This window comes from Cryptomeria japonica, chromosome 7 (genome assembly GCF_030272615.1).
Source record: "Cryptomeria japonica chromosome 7, Sugi_1.0, whole genome shotgun sequence".
Taxonomy (NCBI): domain Eukaryota; kingdom Viridiplantae; phylum Streptophyta; class Pinopsida; order Cupressales; family Cupressaceae; genus Cryptomeria; species Cryptomeria japonica.
In genome coordinates this window covers 350,584,939-350,606,333 of record NC_081411.1, presented here as the reverse complement: position 1 = coordinate 350,606,333, position 21,395 = coordinate 350,584,939, and positions in this window count along the sequence as shown.

The following is a 21,395-nucleotide window of genomic DNA, read 5'->3' as shown; positions in this document are numbered from 1 at the left end:
AAATTTTGCAGTCTCTAGCACAGTGCTAGCAGCTTCCACCACCCCGGTATTCTACACTCTCTTCACCATCATTCCACCAAGGTAACTAGACCCTAGGGTATCTTTGCTTTTCCAACTCTCATTTCTCTTGAGAGACCACATGACAAGTGCACCATTATCCTTACTAAAAGTAATCCCCTCCATGGGTTTGGTCTCCTTCCTCACTGCGTCAAGTACCAGGGCATCTGCTATATCCCATTCAAGCAAAATAAGTACTCTATCTTGTGCCACCATATCTCTCCCTTGCTCAGGGGTGATGGTCTTGAATTCTTCCATCATCTCTTGCTTTATTTCCTCCTCTATCAAGGCTGGATCTTTATTGGGCTGCTCACCTTTTCTCTTTTCACATCTAGCATTATACTTATCTATGTTCTACTTCCATATAAATTGCACAAATGCTTTTGATGTGACAAAATTACTATTAGTCAAGAAGGCATTACTTGCCTGCTTTATTTCAAGATCTCACTCTTGGCCTTTGAGTTCAGTGGTGGTAATGTCCATTTCAGCAGCAGGGGGTTCTTCTGGCATTCCTTCTTCCACTTCATCATAAGTGTAGGCAATTTCCCCTAGATTGCCTAACTATAGGAGTTGCTCAGTTGCTGCTTGCTCATCTCCTATGTGGATAGGGGATTGGGATGGAGAATACAAAGGTGAATCTGATTGTACTTCTTTCCCTACCCTCTACTTCTTTGGGCTCTCTTGGATGTCAACAACATCTTGTATCTTTCTCTTTCCTTTTGAGGTAGAGGGCTCCCCTATTGCAGGCATCAGCACACTGTAACTAAACTTCTTGTGCAGTGCATAATCACCAGGAAGGATTGCTTTGCTGGAAGCTTACCTACTTAGAACTACTCTTGCCTTCTCAAGATCGCCTTTAATCACAGCTTCCCTCTTCTCCTTCAGGGTCTGCATCACATCCTCAAAGCAAACAATTAAAAACTTTATTTTCTCCTCTAGAGGGAAAAAACTAGACAATGGGTCATAGCTGGCATCAAACTGATGCACAAAATCCAAGGCTTTCTTATAAGCCACCCATTTTTCCTTTCTGAGCTCTTGCTCATCTAGATCAAACTCATTTCTAATGAGGTCTTCAAGAAACTGAAATTGATGAGGCCTACCTCTGCATGCTGCTCTCTTTCTAAACATGTCGTTGAAGAAATCTTTTGGATTAGCACACCTGGATACTGTAGTAGACAAATGATAAGGCTTGAGAAAATCCTCAAAGCAATTCCAACCTCCTTTTTTTATTACAAATTGGTGGGCTATGGTAACTGTAGGGAAAAAAGTCCCTTTACCCCTGCCTATCAGTTCTGCTTCTTGTACACCAACAATTTGTCTAAGGATCTCTGCAATTCCCACTTTGAGAGGGACCTGATATGGTAAAAAAAATGGGGTGCCTCTAAAACCAAACACTCTGAAAACTATTGAGACTGGGTACAGATAAATGTCACCCCAATTGTGAACAATTTTTATGTTCTCTGCAAACTCTTTTGGTCTTATGAATTCCAAAAGAACCTTAGGGATTCTTGGGTTCTCCAAGCAGAGGAGAGTCCTGATCTTAGATGCAAAGTATTTGTCAAACTTCAAGAAACAGGCATCCTCTCTATCCCATGACAACACAGTACTCCATAATTGTACTAGCATTTTTTCTCCTTCTTTCTCTTTGACAAGGTCCAATCCACTGGCAAAGTAATCACCACCTTTGAAAAGAAAAAGGTGCATCAGGAGTGAGTACCATCCGAAAGTCTTATCTACCTTTCCATTCTTTATTCCTGTTAACCCCCCATGTATAGAATCAACAATAAAAGAAGTATAATCAAATGTAACTGCAAGAGAAGGATTCAAAATCTGAGCAATCATTAACAGGTAGTGATTGGGCATATTCACTTCAGCATCTTCTCCCAAAAATTGGCAAAGTTCCCAATACAGTCCCTTAACCCTAAGGGTGAACATACTTAATGAAAAGGGCTCATCTGTGTTGGGTCCTACAACTGTCAACCTGCCTATCTTCACAAAAAATTCCTTGAGAGGCCCATTCCTAAGATGATTCCTCTATGCACTATAAATTTGAGCTAATGATTTGAAATTTATGGGTTCTAGAAAATTGGTGAACTCATTGAGCCCAAAAGCATTTATGAATTCTTTAGTATTAATCTCAATAAGGGTTTTTCCATTTATATCCCGAATGCTTCTTGTGACTAGATCATAATTGAGTGCAATTTGGGTCAACAAATCGATGTCCATAAACACCTCTGGGACTACCAACTTCCCAACATCTAATTCCCAAATACTGTTTTGCGGGGCTGGAGAATTTATCATTCCAAATCCAACCTTAAATAACCCCAACCCAGACAATCCAACTTTTGGGTCTCTCAACCAGTTCCCCCTGTCATACAGTCCTTCTCTTATTTTCAGACGGGTAATTCTAGGCACTAGCTCTTTTGCCTTCGATGCCTGATTAGTTGACAATGTCAACTGTTCAAGAAAATCATCATAGATGGCTCTTTTCAGATAATTTACTTTCCCAGAAAATTCCCTCTTAGGTGCCATTTTGAAAACACAAGAAATGAATACTGCCCCTAAATAATTCTGTGACAAATCAATATCTTATCTAAAACACACCACACAGAAATTGCAGCACGAGAGTACAAGAAAACCTATTCTTAACTTGGAGGAATTTGCTCTGCAACCGAATTGACTAGCTCTGTATCTGATCCTCTGTAATAATTCATTTAAAAGATACCTTCATCCGGTTGATAGGAAATCATATATTGTACCCAAGGTCTTAACTGCAACATTGATTCCGCATGCTTCGGCCGTCCTTTCAAAATTGAATTCATGGGAGAATTCATATTTTTCGCTCCGACGGGTCACAATGTTCTTGCAATTCTTTGTCTTCACTCTTTCACAACTTCGTAAAGCATAACCATCAGGCATTTCGGTCCTGCGAAATAGCGCCGACCGTCCAATCAAAAGAAACTTGATTGGTCATTACACTAACTAACAGCCTTGGTTCCACACTGGGTCCCGCTTCTTTATTTGCTACGAGCCACCATGTGGCACTCAACCACTGGCTTCAAAAACCTTTCACATTCGACTCAACGTCGGTCACGTGTCTTTCTTTTATACCGCCGGTTCCACCTTGGTGGGCCCACGGTTTTCTTCTAAGCCCACGTGTCCATGGACACATTACCATCTATCAAGACACATGGACGGTCCTTATTTAATTTCGTTATTTCGCAAGGTATAAAACACGAGCATCTTACCCTTGCGAAATAGTGTCGGTCATTGGATCAAAAGAAAATTGATCGATGATTAACCATCTGAATGGACTCTAGGAGGGGTGGGCCCTCTAACTCAACTTTGAACACCTGGCATCTAGTCACCTCTAGAGCTGACATGTTGTTTTTTCATTCACCGAGAGAAAGCAATGGGCTCCGATTAATTCTTTGACACCTATATCTGCCAGGTCACCTCCCCTCCTACGATCTGACTCACCTCTGGGACCTGCCTTTTAACCTTTGATCCTGACTTGTTGATTGTTGTAGCTAGTGCCACATTTGTTGTAGCTAGTGCCACATGCCGCCATTTTACTTGCTTTCTTGACCAGCTAGACCGTGTAGGTGGCATGCCATGTCATTTTCGCAACTTCGCTGGTTTTAAACCATGTGCAACTTCGCCTAGCAAAATAGCAAGAACCGTAGATTGATCTGCGAGATGCACACTACTTACTGGGCCCGACAACTTAAGGAGGGATACACATAAGGCATAAATTTTTTGCGATTAATTCACATGATCACCTAGCCAAAGAAAACAAGGGGGGACACTTCCTACGATCCCATGACCCATTACTTCAGTGGATAAAGTAATGGAAGAATAGAAACCAAAGGGTTTTTTATCAGATATTAGGCGATTTAAAATCAAAAAAAAAAAAAACCCTAAACCCTTAAGACCTAAAACAGAGCTAAAGCAATTGAAAATGCACCTTACTCAAGATTTCAAAAAATCATAGCCAATTATGGGAAAAGAAAAACCCATTTTTAATCAGTGATAACACTTTCCTCGCATTTTATAGAAATTTGAAAGCAAAAATGTGTAGTAACTTTAATTTGGCTTATTATGTCTTAATTTTCTCTTTAATGGTTTGTACTCTGTGGTATATTTGATTTTTCTTTCTTGTATGATATAATAAGATTTTTTGGGGGGGGAAATATTGATTAACCTCTAGCTTTCTAGGTATGTGATGTGATTCGACTTCTGGGTGTGACACTTATTTTTCTGGGTCTAAACTCTAAAGGGACTAAAAATTTGGGTGTGGTGAGGATTTAGCTATAAAATCTGAGTTTACATTTGGTGTGGTGGTTTGTGAAGATGGCAATGCAAATTGTCACAAGCGGCCAAATAAACTTTTGCCCTTAGATGTCTTTCCTCAAACTGCTATGAACACATTTATTAATTATATATTATATAATTCATTTTGTAATGCTATGTTCTCATCTTGGTAATGTGCTTCATGAAAAGTTTCATTATAGTTTCATGATAAGTTTTGTTGTTCCTCAATTTGGGGAAAGCAAACAGTATTGTTGTATTATTCAGTTTTATGGAGAGTGTGTCTCAGACATTTGGTGAATTTTTTTAAATATGATGTATTGCTTAGATTTTTTTTTCCTTAAAATCTTTTTTGCATTTAGCTAGAGGAACGAGAATTAGAGAAAAGAAATTAAGTGCTGCATATACAAGTACCTAAATATCTCTTTAGTTTTTTTCTTTTTCTTTTACTACTATTTTCTTATGAATGTTTGCATTTTCTCTTTAGTCAAATTAGTCTTTAGTTTTTTTCTGTTTCTTTTACTACTCTTTTCTTAAGAATGTTTGCATTTTCTCTTTAGTCAAATTAGTTTTTAGTTTTTTTCTTTTTCTTTTACTACTATTTTCTTATGAATGTTTGCATTTTCTCTTTAGTCAAATTAGTCTTTTAGTCCTATTTTTTTTCTTTATCTTCAAAGTAGGAATCGAACAAATATAAAGGGTTCTCTGTTGTCAAGCATTTTTTTTGTTGAAATTTGATCAGTTATTTTCCAAGTAATCATATATAATTATAGTCCATTTGTTAGAACTATCGATGTGTATGACTATGCGTAGGTTCAAATTCAATTTAGAGAATTTAAGAGTTTTTTAAAATTTAAAATAATTAAGACAAATAAATTTGTATTATCGAACGAGGAAACAAAATTTTATTTGAAAATTAATTTTTGGCTTGTCTTGCACATCCATATAATTTGAACTCCCTCAATTTTTGGAATTCTCTGTTTTAAGAAAGTTGGACATCATGCCATTTCTATACTTTCTTTTCATTCTTGGGATGCAAATTTCATTTACATTCCAACATGGGATGAATTTCAGCATCAAAATTTATACCAAAATTTTGTATAAAAACATGCATCAACCTTCAAGAAACAAGACCATTTGATTGTATCATATCAATCACTCTTTATATCTATGTCTTTTCGTGAAGCTTCTGAGCCTTCTTTGTGAGTGTACTTACTTTGAACGCATAAGAATCACACCTTTACATCCAAGAATTTTCTCAAAAACAAGCCTCTCCATCTTTTGCTTGTGTGAAGATAGCAAACTTTTAGTCACAGCGTCTGTCAGCCAATAGTGCATTTCTCTTTCTTCGTTTGGTATTGATTGCTTTCTAACCATAGAAGGGTCTTTTCTAAAACTCCACCACGGTATAGCTCACAAGGGGTGGGTTGTTTGTGTTTGTGTTGAAAGAATATATTTAATAATTTCAGTGTGCACAAGACAACTAGAGAAGAAGGTGATTAACAAAACTCTTTCAATCAAAGAAATTTGTACGATGATAGTGAAAAATCGACAAATGATTGTTGGTAAAGTGAAAAGGACTTCTTTTTTCTAGGGCTTTTACACTAGCATTCACTCTTAAACCTCCTTATTAGAAATTTTAATCTTTACAATACAAGATTAAAATCACAAATGATTTCTTAACCGAGGCATGATCCAAAAGGAAATGCCACATATTGGGATGGATTGTTGCTCAATTTTCTATGGTGCAATTTATTCTATTTGGATTTCTGGTTTGTAATCCACAATTCTCACAGTAAACAATTACAAAATGTCTAAGATATATGGTGAAAAAAATATACGTTCTCATCAATTTAAGCATTTTAATGTATGTTGCTTTCTTGCCTATTCAATGGATGGAACATGTTCTTTCAACAGGTACAAGTATAATTTGTATTGTGTAGAGCTTGATATTTGTCACTATGGTGCTTGTGTTTAGTGTTTTTACTTTCTAAATGCCTTGAACCGTATAAAGGTATATTCATAAATCAATCAAAGTACTTGAAGGAATTACTAAAGAAATTTGGCATGGAAAACTCTAAACTGGTAAGCACGCCTATGACTACAACTGATAAACTATCATTGAAGGGTGAATCAACACCTGTTAATCTGAGTAGGTACAAGTCTATGATAAGAGGTTTATTGTATTTGACATAAACAAGACCTGATGTTATGAATGCAGTATGTATTGTTTCAAGATTTTAGAGAAATCCTAAAGAAAATCATGAATCAGCAGTGAAAAGGATTTTCCAGTATCCTAGAGATGAAAACTTTGATTTATGTGCATACACAGATGCAAATTGGGTAGGAGATGTAGATGACAGAAAAAGCACCACTGATGGAGCATTTTTTCTTCGCAGCAGATTAATCTCTTGGTTGAGCAAGAAACAAATTTTTACATCTTTATCAATAGCAGAATCAGAATATGTTGCAGCAGCAACTAACTGTACACAACTATTATGGATCAAGTAAATTTTGAAGGACATAAAGGTAAAATGCAAGGAACCTATAACTATTTACTGTGATAATATGGCAGAAATTGATATATCTAAGAATCCGATATTTCATTCTAACACTAAAGAACAAATTGTAGATATTCTTAATAAGCCTTTGTCTAAGGAGACTTTTGAATATCTAAGAGAGCAGCTTGGAGTTATACCCTCACCGGTAGAGACTTATATAGTTAATGATTGACATCAACTGGTAGAATTAACAAAGAAATATTTTTTCTGGCTTTGATGAGGAGAGCTACTTCTCACGGGGAGTAGTTGGATAAATTTATAAGTTGGTAATTTGTGATAAGTTCTTTAAACTGATTGAATTTGGTTTTGTATTTCTTTGGCATTTGATGTCAAAGGGGGAGAGATATCTATGGAAAAACACTTTATCTTTTGGGGAGAGATTATTCCTTGGGGGAGAGATATTATGTATTTTTTATTTCTATTTAATGATCTCTTTGCGAGATTGTTGGTTTTTGGTTTTTGGCATTTCTGTTTTAGCACTTTGATGGTTTTTTCATCTTGTGTTGCCATCAATGCCAAAGGGGGAGATTGTTGGTATTTTGGATATGTTGATATGGTTTTGTCATTGATTTCAACACTTGTCAACACTTATCAGCACTTGGAGATTCTTGTTTATGTTCACCGACATGTTCAGTGACTTATGCACAATCACCGATATCCAGTTCACTGACAGGTTACATTGTTCAACAGCACTTGGAATAGCTTGGAGATTATTTGGTTATGTTGAAGACATTGTTTGGAAACTTGGTTTTAGTGATTTGTTCATTGGTTTATTCGGGTTTGCATATTTGTTGTTACTGACAAATAGGTCTAGGTTAGGGACAGACGAGCATATCTATTTCAGATTAGCATGACACATCATGAAGATGATTTTTTATTATTGTAAATAAATTGAGCCAACATCATGCATCGCATATTGATTCATTTGTAATTGATTTTATTGTAATATCTTAGTGAGTCGACCTACTCATTTGGTCTTAGGTTTTGGTATATATGTAAGATCTCATTTAAGAGAATATGTGGTAGAGTGTGGAAAAAGATTGTAATAAGGTATATGCGAATATAAGAAGAGCTATACATGTAGACATCATTCAAAATTGAAGGAAGGTTTGAAAAAGGCAAATCAGAGCTTAACCGGTACTGAATCTAGCATCTGAAGATGCTATTCTAAGAAGTACTTTATCATTGGACTTAACCATCCAATTGTAGTCAGTGTGACTCCCATTTTGTGATTGAGTAGTGAGCTCTAGGCAGTTGGCCTTTCTGCATGTGCAGACTCCATATTGTACACACATACTATCTGCAGTAGTATCATCTAATTGTGGGTGAGGCTTCCCACCATGGTTTTTCCCCTTATAGGGTTTCCACGTACAAATAACTATGTTATGTGTTGTGCATATTATTTGTCTTTCTGTTTCATGCATTAAATTTTACCGGTACTGCAATTAACTATTAAACTATCTACCCACATTAAATTTTGGTTTACCGGCATTAAACATTAAGTTTGGTTAAGTTAGTTTTGATTTAAATTTATTGGACAACTGATTCACCCCCCCTCTCAATTGCCTCTGAGACCTAACAAAAAGCTGTAAACCCGTTGTTAATGCCTCATATTCTTCTATGTTATTAGTGCAAGGAAATGACAATCGATATGATTTAGGAATGGAATCCCCTTGAGGTGTGATAAAAATGATGCCAAATCCTATGCCATGGTCCATTAATAATTTCCAAGGCTTTGTGTGTGTCACTGTTAGAATGGATTCATCTAGGAAATATGAATTTCTAGAAGTATCATCAACCATGGGTGCATCTATGCAATAGATTCTCCTTTAATTGCGTTTCTATCCACATATTTGATGTCGAATTCAATCAGGATCATAACCCATTTAGCTAATCTTTCAGTGAGTGTTGCCTTATTGAGAAGATATTTTAGTGGATCTATCTTTGCAGTGATCTTGGTTTTATGAGTTAGCATGTAATGTCGTAATTTCTACGAGGCAAAATCCACAACAAGACATGCATGCTCAATCGGTGTGTAGTTAAGCTCATAGCTAGCTAAAGTGCGACTGATGTAATATAATTCTCTTTCTTTGCCTTATTTATCTCGTTGTGCTAAGAGTGCACCCAGTGTTGTTTGTGTAGTTGATATGTATAGTAACAGGGGGTTTCCTAGAATTGGCGGCATCAAAACTGGTGGATTTAGGAAATAATATTTGAGTGTTTGAAAAGTTTGCTGACATTTATCGTCCCATTTGAATTTGATGTTTTCGTGGAGTAGATGAAAAGGATGGCATTTATCTGTAAGTTGAGCAATGAATCTTTATATAGACTGAAGTCTTTCCTATAAAGACCAAACCTGGTTGATGTTTTTTGATGGTGGAATTTATAATATATCTCTGACTTTTTCTAGATCAGCTTCAATTCCTCTCTTTGAGACAATGTATCCAAGCAGTTTTTCGGAGGTTACTCCAAAGACACACTTCTTAGGATTTAATCTTACTTTGTATTTCTCTAGTCGTTCAAAGACCACTGAAAGGATGTCCAAATGTGTTTCTCTTTCTAATGATTTACCCAAGAGGTCATGAACATAATCTTCTATAGTAACATGCATAAGATCATGGAAGATAGTAGTTATAGCTCTTTGGTATGTGGCACCTGCATTCTTTAGTTCGAAGAGCATGTCATTCCAGCATAAGGTTCCCAAAGGACAAGTAAATGCTATTTTGTGTTGATCTTTAGGTGCAATTTTTACCAAGTTGTAGTTGGAATAATTGATCCATCAAGGATAACATTGCATGACCAGTTGTAAGATCCACTATCAATATTTGGCAACATAAAGTCGTCTTTAGGATAAGGTTTAATGATGTCTCTGAAATTTCTACATATTTTGATGCTACTATCTGGCTTGCTGCTAGGTACTAATTTAGAGATTCACTTGGGGTAATCAATTGGTCTTATGAATCCAACAATTCCTCAAGTTCTACTTTTACTAGTAGTACGACTTGGGGATTTGTTTTACTTTACTTTTGTTTTACTAGCTTTTCTCCTGATGTAACTGTCAAATGGTGTATTACTAGATCAAGGTCTAGTCCAGGCATGTCCACATATGACCAAGCAAAATTGATAGTTATGCCGAATCTCTTATGTGCTAATGTTTATTTTGATAGTTTCCTCCACCAACATGGATGATTTCTCCTCATATGATATCATCGAGAGGATGTCGAGCCTTCCATATTTGGGCTTCTCAGATAGGTTTTCACCCTCATATATGTCCGTTCTTTTTACCTTTTTAGATTGAAATAGCACCACAATGTGGTTTCACCATAAGACCCATGATTTGTTTTTGTTTTTATATTTTTACGAGTATAAGGCCCAACACCCTGACCAAAGTATGCCATGCTATTGAGTTCTCTAGTGTACCCCACTTTATGGTCCCCAAGAAGAAGATCATCTCGTATGCCCAAGTAGTCTATGAAAGCATCGTCATTCTCAAATGTATCTAGTTTTAAAGGTTCTTCATTGTCCCAATCAATGAGTTGTGGGTGAATGAGGGGAAGGCTATCAATGTTTTGAATGGTAGTGAGAGTAAGGGTAAAGACATAATTGTCTTCAGGTATATCAAGGTAATTGTTGATATCATCTCTAGCACTCTCCTCATCTGTCTCAATTGTAAACAAATCCAAATTGACATCACTAGATTCAGCAATGAGAGTTCTCACTCTATGTGATTTCGACCTAGAACCTAGAAATGGAGAGTGTTTGGGATCCTTGGAAATTTTTCCTTTATTATCCTCTTTATGTAATGTAGACTTTGAAGTATTTTGGACAACCCTAAATTTTTTATTGAGCTAATCTTCCTTTGTGGGTTCACCTAGTTCTCTGAATGTTTCAGTGAGCTCATAATCACTAGATGATTTATTTTAACCCCATTCCCATTTATTGGAGTCGGTGAAATATCGTTTCTCTTGTTGATCATTAAAGTCTATGATTTGCAATTCTTATTTAGATTTGTAAGTACCTAACCTGAAAGGTCTGGAACCAAGTCCTTTGGAGCGTTGATTTTTGAATGTCAATTCTGATTGCAAAGGTTGAGTGATACCTTCTTTTCTTAAGCCAATAGGGCTCTTACCATCATACCCAATTTTTTTCAAGATCTTGAATCCTTTGCCATACATTTCACATGGTATCTTGATGTGATCTTGTGTATCTTCTGATAGTCCTAAAAAAGACTATGCAAAAAATTGATGTCCCTATCAAAATTTTAGTCATTTTTAAATTAATGATGCTCTCTATTCTTACCCTCAAGTTTTAGGGTTTTGGGTTTATGTGTTTATGGGTAAGTCTTTTGTTAAAAAACCCAAATCTTGTTATGTTTCTTCATTGCCTTTTTACTTAAAGATGAGGGTCTTTTTCATCGTCGAGGGGACTTGGTGTTTTTTTCCTATGCATTATTTTTTATGGCACCCTTTTTAAATTTTCCTAAGTCTGAGTCTTTTTCACTATGGTTGGGTCCCCCTTTAATATTTTAGAGGGTATTATTTTCACTAAGTTCAGCCTAAATATTTCCACAAATGTCTCCATGACTAACGATCAAATAACTAAAGGTTCCATAATTTTGTACGTGCATCAAATGGATGGCGATGTTTTAACCCAAGCAAGAAGATGCACAAAGGATGGTAATCAATGTTAAGCGACTGTTGTAGCTAGTTTGTAAAGAGCAAATAGATCTGACGCCCTTCATAGCCCCACTAAGGCAGATGTAGGGAAGTTAAGGACCACAACATCACGAGATGATTCCACGTGTCCTAGGCAAACTAAGAAGGTTCAACAATGGGGCTGATAAAAAAATTAAGCTGGAAGATGATTGGGCAATGCTCGGTCAGACCTTTTTATGGACCCTTTTTCGACAGTAGAAGGTAAATATCATATTGACTAATGGTGATCGCGTGATGTACCATGCTGGACAAAATCCATGGTGGATGAAGAATGTATTTCAAAGTAGAGGTGATTAAGACTATTTGTTGTCACTTGCACAGGAAAATATGGGTAGCGGGATATAATCTTGTCGACATAAGATTAATAGAGATAAGTCGAGACATGTGGATGCAAACTAATTTTCAAGAAACTTGTTCTAAAGGTTGTTTAATGGGTCGAAGTGAGTTGGAAACCAATGATGGCAAGATTTTCAGGGAGTTGTCTTAATGAGTATCATCTCCATGACAATGAGAGGTTGATATTTTATAAAGCATTAGGGGATAAGGATATTTTATTGAGTTAGAAATGATATGATCAAGTACTTGTAAATAATGTCATAGGTTGCGTACTATCAGGGATTCTCATAGAAAGGTAAGAATCAAGAAACTGTCTTCAAGAAAGCTTCAAAAGGATAAGGACTCCATATTCAAAAAAGAAATTTTGAAACAGAAATTGTGCAGTTAAGAAAATAATGTGATCAGAATAAAATCATTCATGTAGGATGAGCTTTTTTGGTACTGGGGAGATTGGTACTGGGTATCAAACCGGTAAGAGTGTCCATCGCAGCTTGGATCACATCTTGCTCTTTCTTCCTCCTTATTACTTCCAGGCGTTCTTGACCAAGCTTAATGCTTTGCAGCAACTCTGATTAGTTTGGAGACTGGAGGTCAATGGGACAGGTAATGTCAGCCGGTTTGGCTTGACTACGGGTTGCCTTTGGGGTCTCCATCTGAGTGCTCTGTGTCGCTCGTTATTTCTCTTTAGCTCTTTCCTTGTCCTCTTCTGCCTTCTTTTTCTCCTCTTCTTTCTACTTCTCTCCCTCTTCATCCTTCTTCTTCTTTTCTTCTTCTAGCTTCTTCTTCTCTTTCTCCTTTCTCTTCTCCTCTTTCTTTCTCTTCTCCTCTTCCTATTCTACTTCCTTCTTTTTCTTTTCTTCCTCTTGTTTCTTCTTCTCCTCTGCCTTTCTTTTCTTTTCTTCTTCTAGTTTCCTCTTCTCTTCTTCCTTTTTCTTTTCTTCCTCTTATTTCTCCTCTTCCGCTTTTTTCATCTCTTCTTCCTTTTGCTTCTTTCCTATGTCTTCCTATTTTCTATTTTCTTCCTCTTATTTATTTTTCTCTCTCTGCCTGTTTTCTCTTGTCTTCCTCCTGTTTCTCCTGACCTTCTATTTCTATTGGTGCATTTGGAGTAACATTTTCACCGTTCAAGGCATCAACATCAATTGGGTCCAATTGATTAGTGACCGGTTCTCCTTCACTGTCATATACTTCATCTGGTTGAGTGATTTATGGTTCTTGCTCAGCTTTCCTGTTGGCTTCAGCCACTTCATGCAGTCTTAAAGTTGATTGAGCAAGGGAGTGGGTACCTTTGACCACTTTCAGAACTTTTCCTTCCAATAACAGGAGTCTTCTTCTTCTCATGAAGAAGAGGCCCTTATATCTCTCCACCAATTCATACAGTTCTATTTTAGGCACATCAGGAAAGTATTATGCAAATTTTTCCTCTCTTATTTCTTGTTCCTTTTCTATGGCAATGCACCACTTGTTATCTAAAGAATTATACAAAGAATCAAGTGTCTCAGATTTAATTTTTGATGGCCACCAGTCATTTATACATAAATAATTGATAACTTCCTATTCAACTTCTTTCTTTTCATCATCATTAAAATCATCAAAGCACTCTATCAAATCACCAAGTACTTTTTTTCTAATATTCTTAATTGTTCTTTGACAATGTGTCAAAGGTTTGTAAGAGGAAATATCAATATTTATCAGTGCAGATGTTGTCAGTTCACTCTTTGTCTTTTTCCTCATTTGCCTAGTCTTCTTAGGCTATTCTTCAGAGACAGTGTCCTCTGAGTCTGGTGTATTTCTTTTTGTCTTCCACTTCCTCACAAAGAATTTGGCGGGTGCCGCTTCCGGTTTCTTCTTTGCTGGTGACCGCTTGGTCACTTTGGGACTTGTTGTGGTAACCGGTATCGATGATGAAGGCACTGCCTTAACCTTCTTTACTGAGGGTTCTTCAACCGGTGTAACCCTTTCCAAATAGGTGCTAGTTTGCTTTTCCTTTGGATCAAGGGGCAAGGCGATTAGGGTAGAGGCATACCCATCTAACATGTCATACATTACCTCATATCCCATTGGTTCCACTTCTTCCTGTCTAGGATCAACCGCCTCCACTATGCACTCATCAACTTTGATGGTGAAGCAAATGTCCTCCTCATACTTTTTGACAATATCACTGGATATTCTTACTCTTTGGTTCATTTTGCATCTGAACTCATCAAAATATTTGTTCAGTACTTATGGATAACCGGTTCCTACCGCTTGTAGGCTTTCCTTGATTTGCTTTGTCACCGGTTGGTCAGCAGACCACTAAATATCAGCTACTCCTGGAAAATAGCCTTGGAAGTAGAAGAACCACCCAACCAATAGTTGTCCAAACTTAAATTTTAGGGCATTGTCCTATTTGATCGACTTGAGGTTCAACAGAAGTTGTCTTTGCATACCAGTGCACAGATCAAATGATGCATCTTCCTTGATCATCTTGTAGGCGACATTTACCGCTGCAATAGAGACAAAGTTGATTCTACTGGCATGGAACACCTGGTATCCTATCACCATACATGCATATTTGACCAGATCATCCTTGATGGAATTGACAGTCATTCCCCGTGAATCACTCACAAAACCAGTGAGCTTGGTCATTTTCATCTTGCTGATCTTCCTTAGTGTTGGTACTTCACCGACATTGTAGAAATCGGTGATGGCATGAATTGCTTCCGGTGTAATATCATGTGTTCTCTCTAAGTACATTTTATCACTATGTACTCTACTCAAAATAATGTGGATGTGATCATCTGAAAATTCTTCAAGGAAATAGACAGCATTGTGAAGTTTCTTCTTGTCCAAAATGTTGAATTCTGGTTTAATCTTTGTGTCCTTCCCATAGTACAAACTCAACTCAGAATGGATCATCAAAGATCCTAGATCTTCAATCTTATAATCAATGTAATCGGAAATGCCTTCCTCTAATATAACACTAGTGGGTATTTGAGATAGGGCATTGTATTTTTCCTTCCATTGAATGAAGTCTACAGTATCAACAGGTACACTAGAACTAGTATGTGATGCGAAAGCCATGATAAACAGAGAATTTTGAAAAATACCTTCGAAAGTTGAAATTTAGGGCTCGCAATTTAAACTTCTCTACACACTCCTTTGGTTGCTGAAATATCGCTTTTTGCTCTACACTTCACCAACAGATGTTTACTTCTGATTCTTCTTCAGGATTTTGATGAATTCTTTGAATCACAATCCAAATCGCTTTTCTTCGCTCTGTGCTTGAAACTTATTCGCTTGTGAACTGATAAGTGAAAAATGGCTTTCAAAAATTGTTTTAAACAAGTTCTACACCTACCACAATAAATGCTCCACTATTAGTGCATAAACCCTAATTTTCCTTTTACCATTTTCGGTCTTCTGCCAATTGACAGGTATCAAATACCGGTTGAGGTCTTTTACCGGTATAAACTGGGGGTTCATGATATTTCATCATTTTCTCTCCCTAAGCTTTTCGGACGCTTAGTTTATTGGTTCAATGACTTCCTCACTAGGTGCGAAAACCGGTTCTACTTGAATCACTTCTTCTGGCTTCTTCTTCTAGGTTTTCTCCATATCTGCTTGAACAATTTCAACATCAATCTTTCCTTCTGGAGTGACCGGTATATCATCCAATATACTCTTTCTTACTCTGCAGAATCTTGCTATATGACCCAGTTTGTTGCAATGACAGCAAACCATTCTAGGTGCTCTCCAAGGTCCATTCTTCCTTCTGCATGTTGTAGCAGTGTGACCATGACCATGACAAATCACATAGATTCCTCTCCATCTAGTTGCCACTTGATAGCCACCTCTACCTGACTGATGACTATAGGTATTAAACCGGTTTGGGTTCCGGTTCTCACAGGATTCAGGAAAAACTCCTTGACTCCTTTGAGGATACCTTCCGATATTGTGCATGACAGACCTGCATTCAAATGCTCTATGCCCAAACTTGTTGCATGCATAACAATTTCCATTGAATCTATTGGGTCTAGGCTTATCGTTTAGAAAATAAGGAAAATTATTGTAAACCTTACTTCTACATACATTAGTAGTGTGTCCTTCCTTGAGAGAATTAAAGTAAATAGGTTTCAACTTTCGCTTACCTTTATCCTTTGATGCCGGTTGTTTCTTTGATGGTCCACTTTTTGTTCCAGAGGTCTCACCTTCCTCATATTCAGAGAAACCAAGTCCATCGGTATTCTTTACTGGTTTAGTTGATTCAAGCTTCTACTCTAGCTTGACAGAGCTCTTATTGAATTTGGCAAGTATTTCCTTTGACTCAGTGAGTTATTTGGAAATGGTGGCATTGGATTCCTTCAAGGTTTCATTCTCAGAGATAGTCATGTTTAGTTCACCTTGTACTTCTTCTTTTTCCATTTTGCTTCCATGAAGATGAGTGGTGCACTGATCTCTTGCTTCAGCTTGGAGATCTCATTATCTTTGTCTTTTACCAGATCTTCAGCTTTCCTCTGGTTCTCAAGCTCTTGACACATTCTGATAGTTAGGCCTTCAAGTTGCCTTCTTAGGTTGGTATTGGACTCATTCAGTTTTTCAACTTCTTGAATTAGGGCTTCCATGTCCGCTTCATCAGAAGAACTATTTTCAGTTAGCTCCATCAGTTTTTCAGCATGCTCTCTTCTTTTTGCCTGAGAGGCCTTATGTTTGACCTTAAGTTCATCATAGGCTTGCTCAGTTTGAGTGAGCCAATGAGTAAGTTCCCTCATAGTGTATTCCCCCATATCTCTTTCCAAGTGGTTAGACTTATAGAAAGGCTGGCTCTGATACCAATTGATGAATACTAAGAGGGGGGGGTGAATTAGTATACCAAAAAATGTTGTACATAAACACTTTAACAGTCTAGCAGTAAACCGATAAAACAATTTAACAAAAAACCAATTAACACACATGCAAACCAAATAGAAAATAAGGCATTCACCCATAGAAGCACAATCACCATAACACAAGAGATTTTGACGTGGAAACCCAAATGGGAAAAACCACGGTGAGATGAAACTCACAAGTAACTATCTACAAAATAGTAACCAGACCGGTTAAGGTCATACAATGTTCTTTACCAGAATAGATCCTATTAGGAATCTCAGTCTTTGTTAGGAGATAAGTCCAATTAAAGACTACATTGTGAGAGGATTTTAGATCCACAGATGTGAATCACCTTGTTACAGGATTTACAAAGGCTTTTCTGGGCCTACCCGGTTAAGGGTTTCTGACTTGTCAAAGATATGAGTAATCAACAAGTGAATGATCTAGCAAATGGTGCAGTCTACTTGATTAGATCCATTGTAGCTCATAGCTAATGCTCTTCAACATTACTTCAGTCTTCAGTAAATTCACACTCTACAGACTTGATCTTCTTTGTTAAGATCACACATACAAGAGCTTTAAAAAAATGACCACTAAAACCTAATAGCTACACTCATACATATGCATGCAAAACCCTAGACATGATGTCCTAAAAAGAAATCTAATTTCATGTCGATCCAATAAGATTACATTGCAAGTTCCTAGGTTCATTGTATCTAGACACATTTTATGACACGGCACAAAATCACCATCAAAGTGTCAGTGGATGGTAACTCATCACAAAAATATACTAGTTGGTAACTCATCACAGAGTATTACCGATTTATACAACTTTTCTAGTTACCGATTGGTAACTCAAAGTAATACCAGTTTAACGGATTACCGGTTGACGACAAAAATTGAAGACTGGGAAAAAGATAACTACCGCTTCTGCCTCCTTTGCTCTGCTCCTCTTGAGATCCTTCCTTCTAGCTCCAAGCTCTAATCCCATGTAAAAAAAATTTAAACTGCACAGTATGGATCTAGCATGAAGAGAAGAGTAAAACTTGTAGAAGAAAAATTAGAACAAAGAACTCATAAACCATTTTAGTAAATCATTATATTGTTTACAATATACTCAATGCGTAATTTATACAAAAAGAGCCATTGCATGATCAGAGGATTTATGGTGGAAATAAAGGCAACCACTGGCAATGGAAGAGGCAGAGGTCATCTCGTAGGTCTCCATTTGTTAGCTTATATGCCAAACATCCAACCTCTGTTGTGATTATGGTGCAAACTATGCTCTCACCATAAATCACAAAGCAAACAAAAGTTATGTACTAACAAATTGAGATTGGAGAACACCTATTCTCCTCGCTGCCATCTAATGGGACAACAGATTTCCATCAAACATTTCTTCCATCGCATATGAAAATTTAATGTTTACGGATTTGGTTTACCCCTTCAAAAGAATGTTCTCATTAATGCTTATAGTTTTTACCACATTCATCAAACTGGTAATAGAAGGATGTAAAATTTCTTCTTGAGCTCTAGAACTTTGATAATTTTATACGTAAGTTTTCTTCATTGAAACAATAATTTTAGGGAGTTTATTTTTGGGTTGTCTATTTTTTTTTTTAAAACTCCTTTGGTAGGGTTTGTAATGTCTTTCCTACAAACTTTGTCTACTTTTTCTTATTGGCTTTGTTGACAACTGGACACAAGTTGTGCGAAATGTTGAGGTGAGTCTCTTTTTGTTGTGTTTTAATCTAATTGTTTTCATCTATGATATTATCGTAATACACATCCCTATCTCTATCCATGCCCTGTCTGCCAAATTTACTGCCATTACTATCTACTATCGCGGAATAATGTTACAAATTTTGATATTATCTTTTATCGTTTATCTTTTATGATGATTGATTAGAAACAATTTTGAAATATCAAAAAATATTTTCATAGTTTTTTCTAGTTTTTCTACATGTTAGTGATTGAGATTTTTTAAGGCCTTCAGCGCTCGAAACTTTGCTCAATCATTTAGAAAGGACTTCACCTTCAACTCTTGGAGACCTTTCCAATGAGTTAAATGGCTCGCAATTTCGAGCCCTGAGTAGAAAGTTAGGTCTAGTCAAAGTTCGGACAAAATTTGATATAATTTTTTGAAAATTTCATAGTTTTTTATTTTATTATGTAATAAACAAATATGACTATTCAGTTTCAATTCTCAAAGAGTTTTGGTGACCCTTGGAATCTCATGAATTGTTATATGTTGAATTTTCGAATAGAATGAACTAGTTTTTGGCTTGCTTCAATTCTGTGTTTACCTTGTTTGTGTAAGCAAATCCACAATACCACAGGTTCTCACTTACGTGTTGTTATCCGAATCCATAATTCGGATCAATGTTTGCAGAACCATATATATATTTGTGAGAAGGTGGCCACCTATACAACACGACATTGAAAAGTGACTAAAGTTGCTTATTTCACTTCATCAGTTTGAACCTAGAAGTGTCATATTATTTTAATCAAATCAATTTCAAAATATCAATAAGGTAACCTAATTTATTTACAGTTTTTGGTCTTCGTACTTTCCTCGCATTTTATAGATATTTGAAAGCAAAAATGTGTAGTAACTTTAATTTGGCTTATTATGTCTTAATTTGCTCTTTTATGGTTTGTAATCTGTGGTATATTTGGTTTTTCTTTCTTGTATGATATAATAAGATTTCTTGGGGGCAAAAATCTTGATTAACCTCTAGCTTTTTAGGTATGTGATGTGATTCGACTTCTGGGTGTGACACTTATTTTTCTGGGTCTAAACACTAAAGGGACTAAAAATTTGGGTGTGGTGAGGATTTGACTATAAACTTTGAGTTTACATTTGGTGTGGTGGTTTGTGAAGATGGCAATGCAAATTGTCACAAGCGGCCAAACAAACTTTTGCCCTTAGATGTCTTTCCTCAAATTGCTATGAACACATTTATTGATTATATATTATATAATTCATTTTGTAATGCTATGTTCTCATCTTGGTAATGTGCTTCATGAAAAGTTTCATTATAGTTTCATGACAAGTTTTGTTGTTCCTCAATTTGGGGAAAGCAAACAGTATTGTTGTATTATTCAGTTTTATTGAGACTGTGTCTCAGACATTTAGTGAATTTTTTTAAATATGATGTATTGCTTAGAATTTTTTTTCCTTAAAATCTTTTTTGCGTTTAGCTAGAGGAACGAGAATTAGAGAAAAGAAATTAAGTGCTGCATATATAGGTACCTAAATATCTCTTTAGCTTTTTTCTTTTTCTTTTACTACTATTTTCTTATGAATGTTTGCATTTTCTCTTTAGTCAAATTAGTCTTTAGTTTTTTTCTTTTTCTTTTACTACTATTTTCTTATGAATGTTTGCATTTTCTCTTTAGTCAAATTAGTCTTTAGTTTTTTCCTGTTTCTTTTACTACTATTTTCTTATGAATGTTTGCATTTTCTCTTTAGTCAAATTAGTCTTTTTGTCCAATTTTTTTTCTTTATCTTCAAAGTACGAATCGAACAAATATAAAGGGTTGCCTGCTGTGAAGCATTTTTTTTTTGTTGAAATTTGGTCTTTTATTTTCCAAGTAATCATATATAATTATAGTCCATTTGTTAGAACTATCGATGTGTATGACTATGCGTAGGTTCAAATTCAATTTAGAGAGTTTCAGAGTTTTTTAAAATTTTAAATAATTAAGACAAATAAATTTGTATCATGGAACGAGGAAACAGAATTTTATTTGAAAATTAATTTTTGGCTTGTCTTGCACATCCATATAATTTGAACTCGCTCAATCTTTTGGAATTCTCTGTTTTAAGAAAGTTGGACATCATGCCATTTCTATCCTTCTTTTCATTCTTGGGATGCAAATTTCATTTACATTACAACATGGGATGAATTTGAGCGTCAAAATTTGTACCAAAATTTTGTATAAAAACATGCATCAACCTTCAAGAAACAAGACCATTTGATAGTATCATATCAATCACTCTTTATATCTATGTCTTTTCGTGAGGCTTATGAGCCTTCTTTGTGAGTGTACTTACTTTGAACGCATAAGAATCACACCTTTACATCCAAGCATTTTCTTAAATACAAGCATCCCCATCTTTTGCTTGTGTGAAGATAGCAAACTTATAGTCACAGCTTCCGTCAGCCAATAGTGCATTTCTCTTTCTTCGTTTGGTAGTGATTGCTTTCTAACCATAGAAGGGCCTTTTCTACAACTCCACCCTGAATAGGTCACAAGGGGTGGGTTGTTTGTGTTTGTGTTGAAAGAATATATTTAATAATTTCAGTGTGCCAAGACAACTAGAGAAGAAGGTGATTAACAAAACTTTTTTAATCAAAGAAATTTGTACGATTATAGTGAAAAATCGACAAATGATTGTTGATAAAGTGAAAACACTTCTTTGTCTGGGGCTTTTAACCTAGCATTCACTCTTAAACCTCCTTATGATAATTTTTTTTCTTTACAGTACAAGATTAAAAGTACAAATGATTTCTTAACCGAGGCATGATCCAAAAGGAAACGTCACATATTGGGATGGATT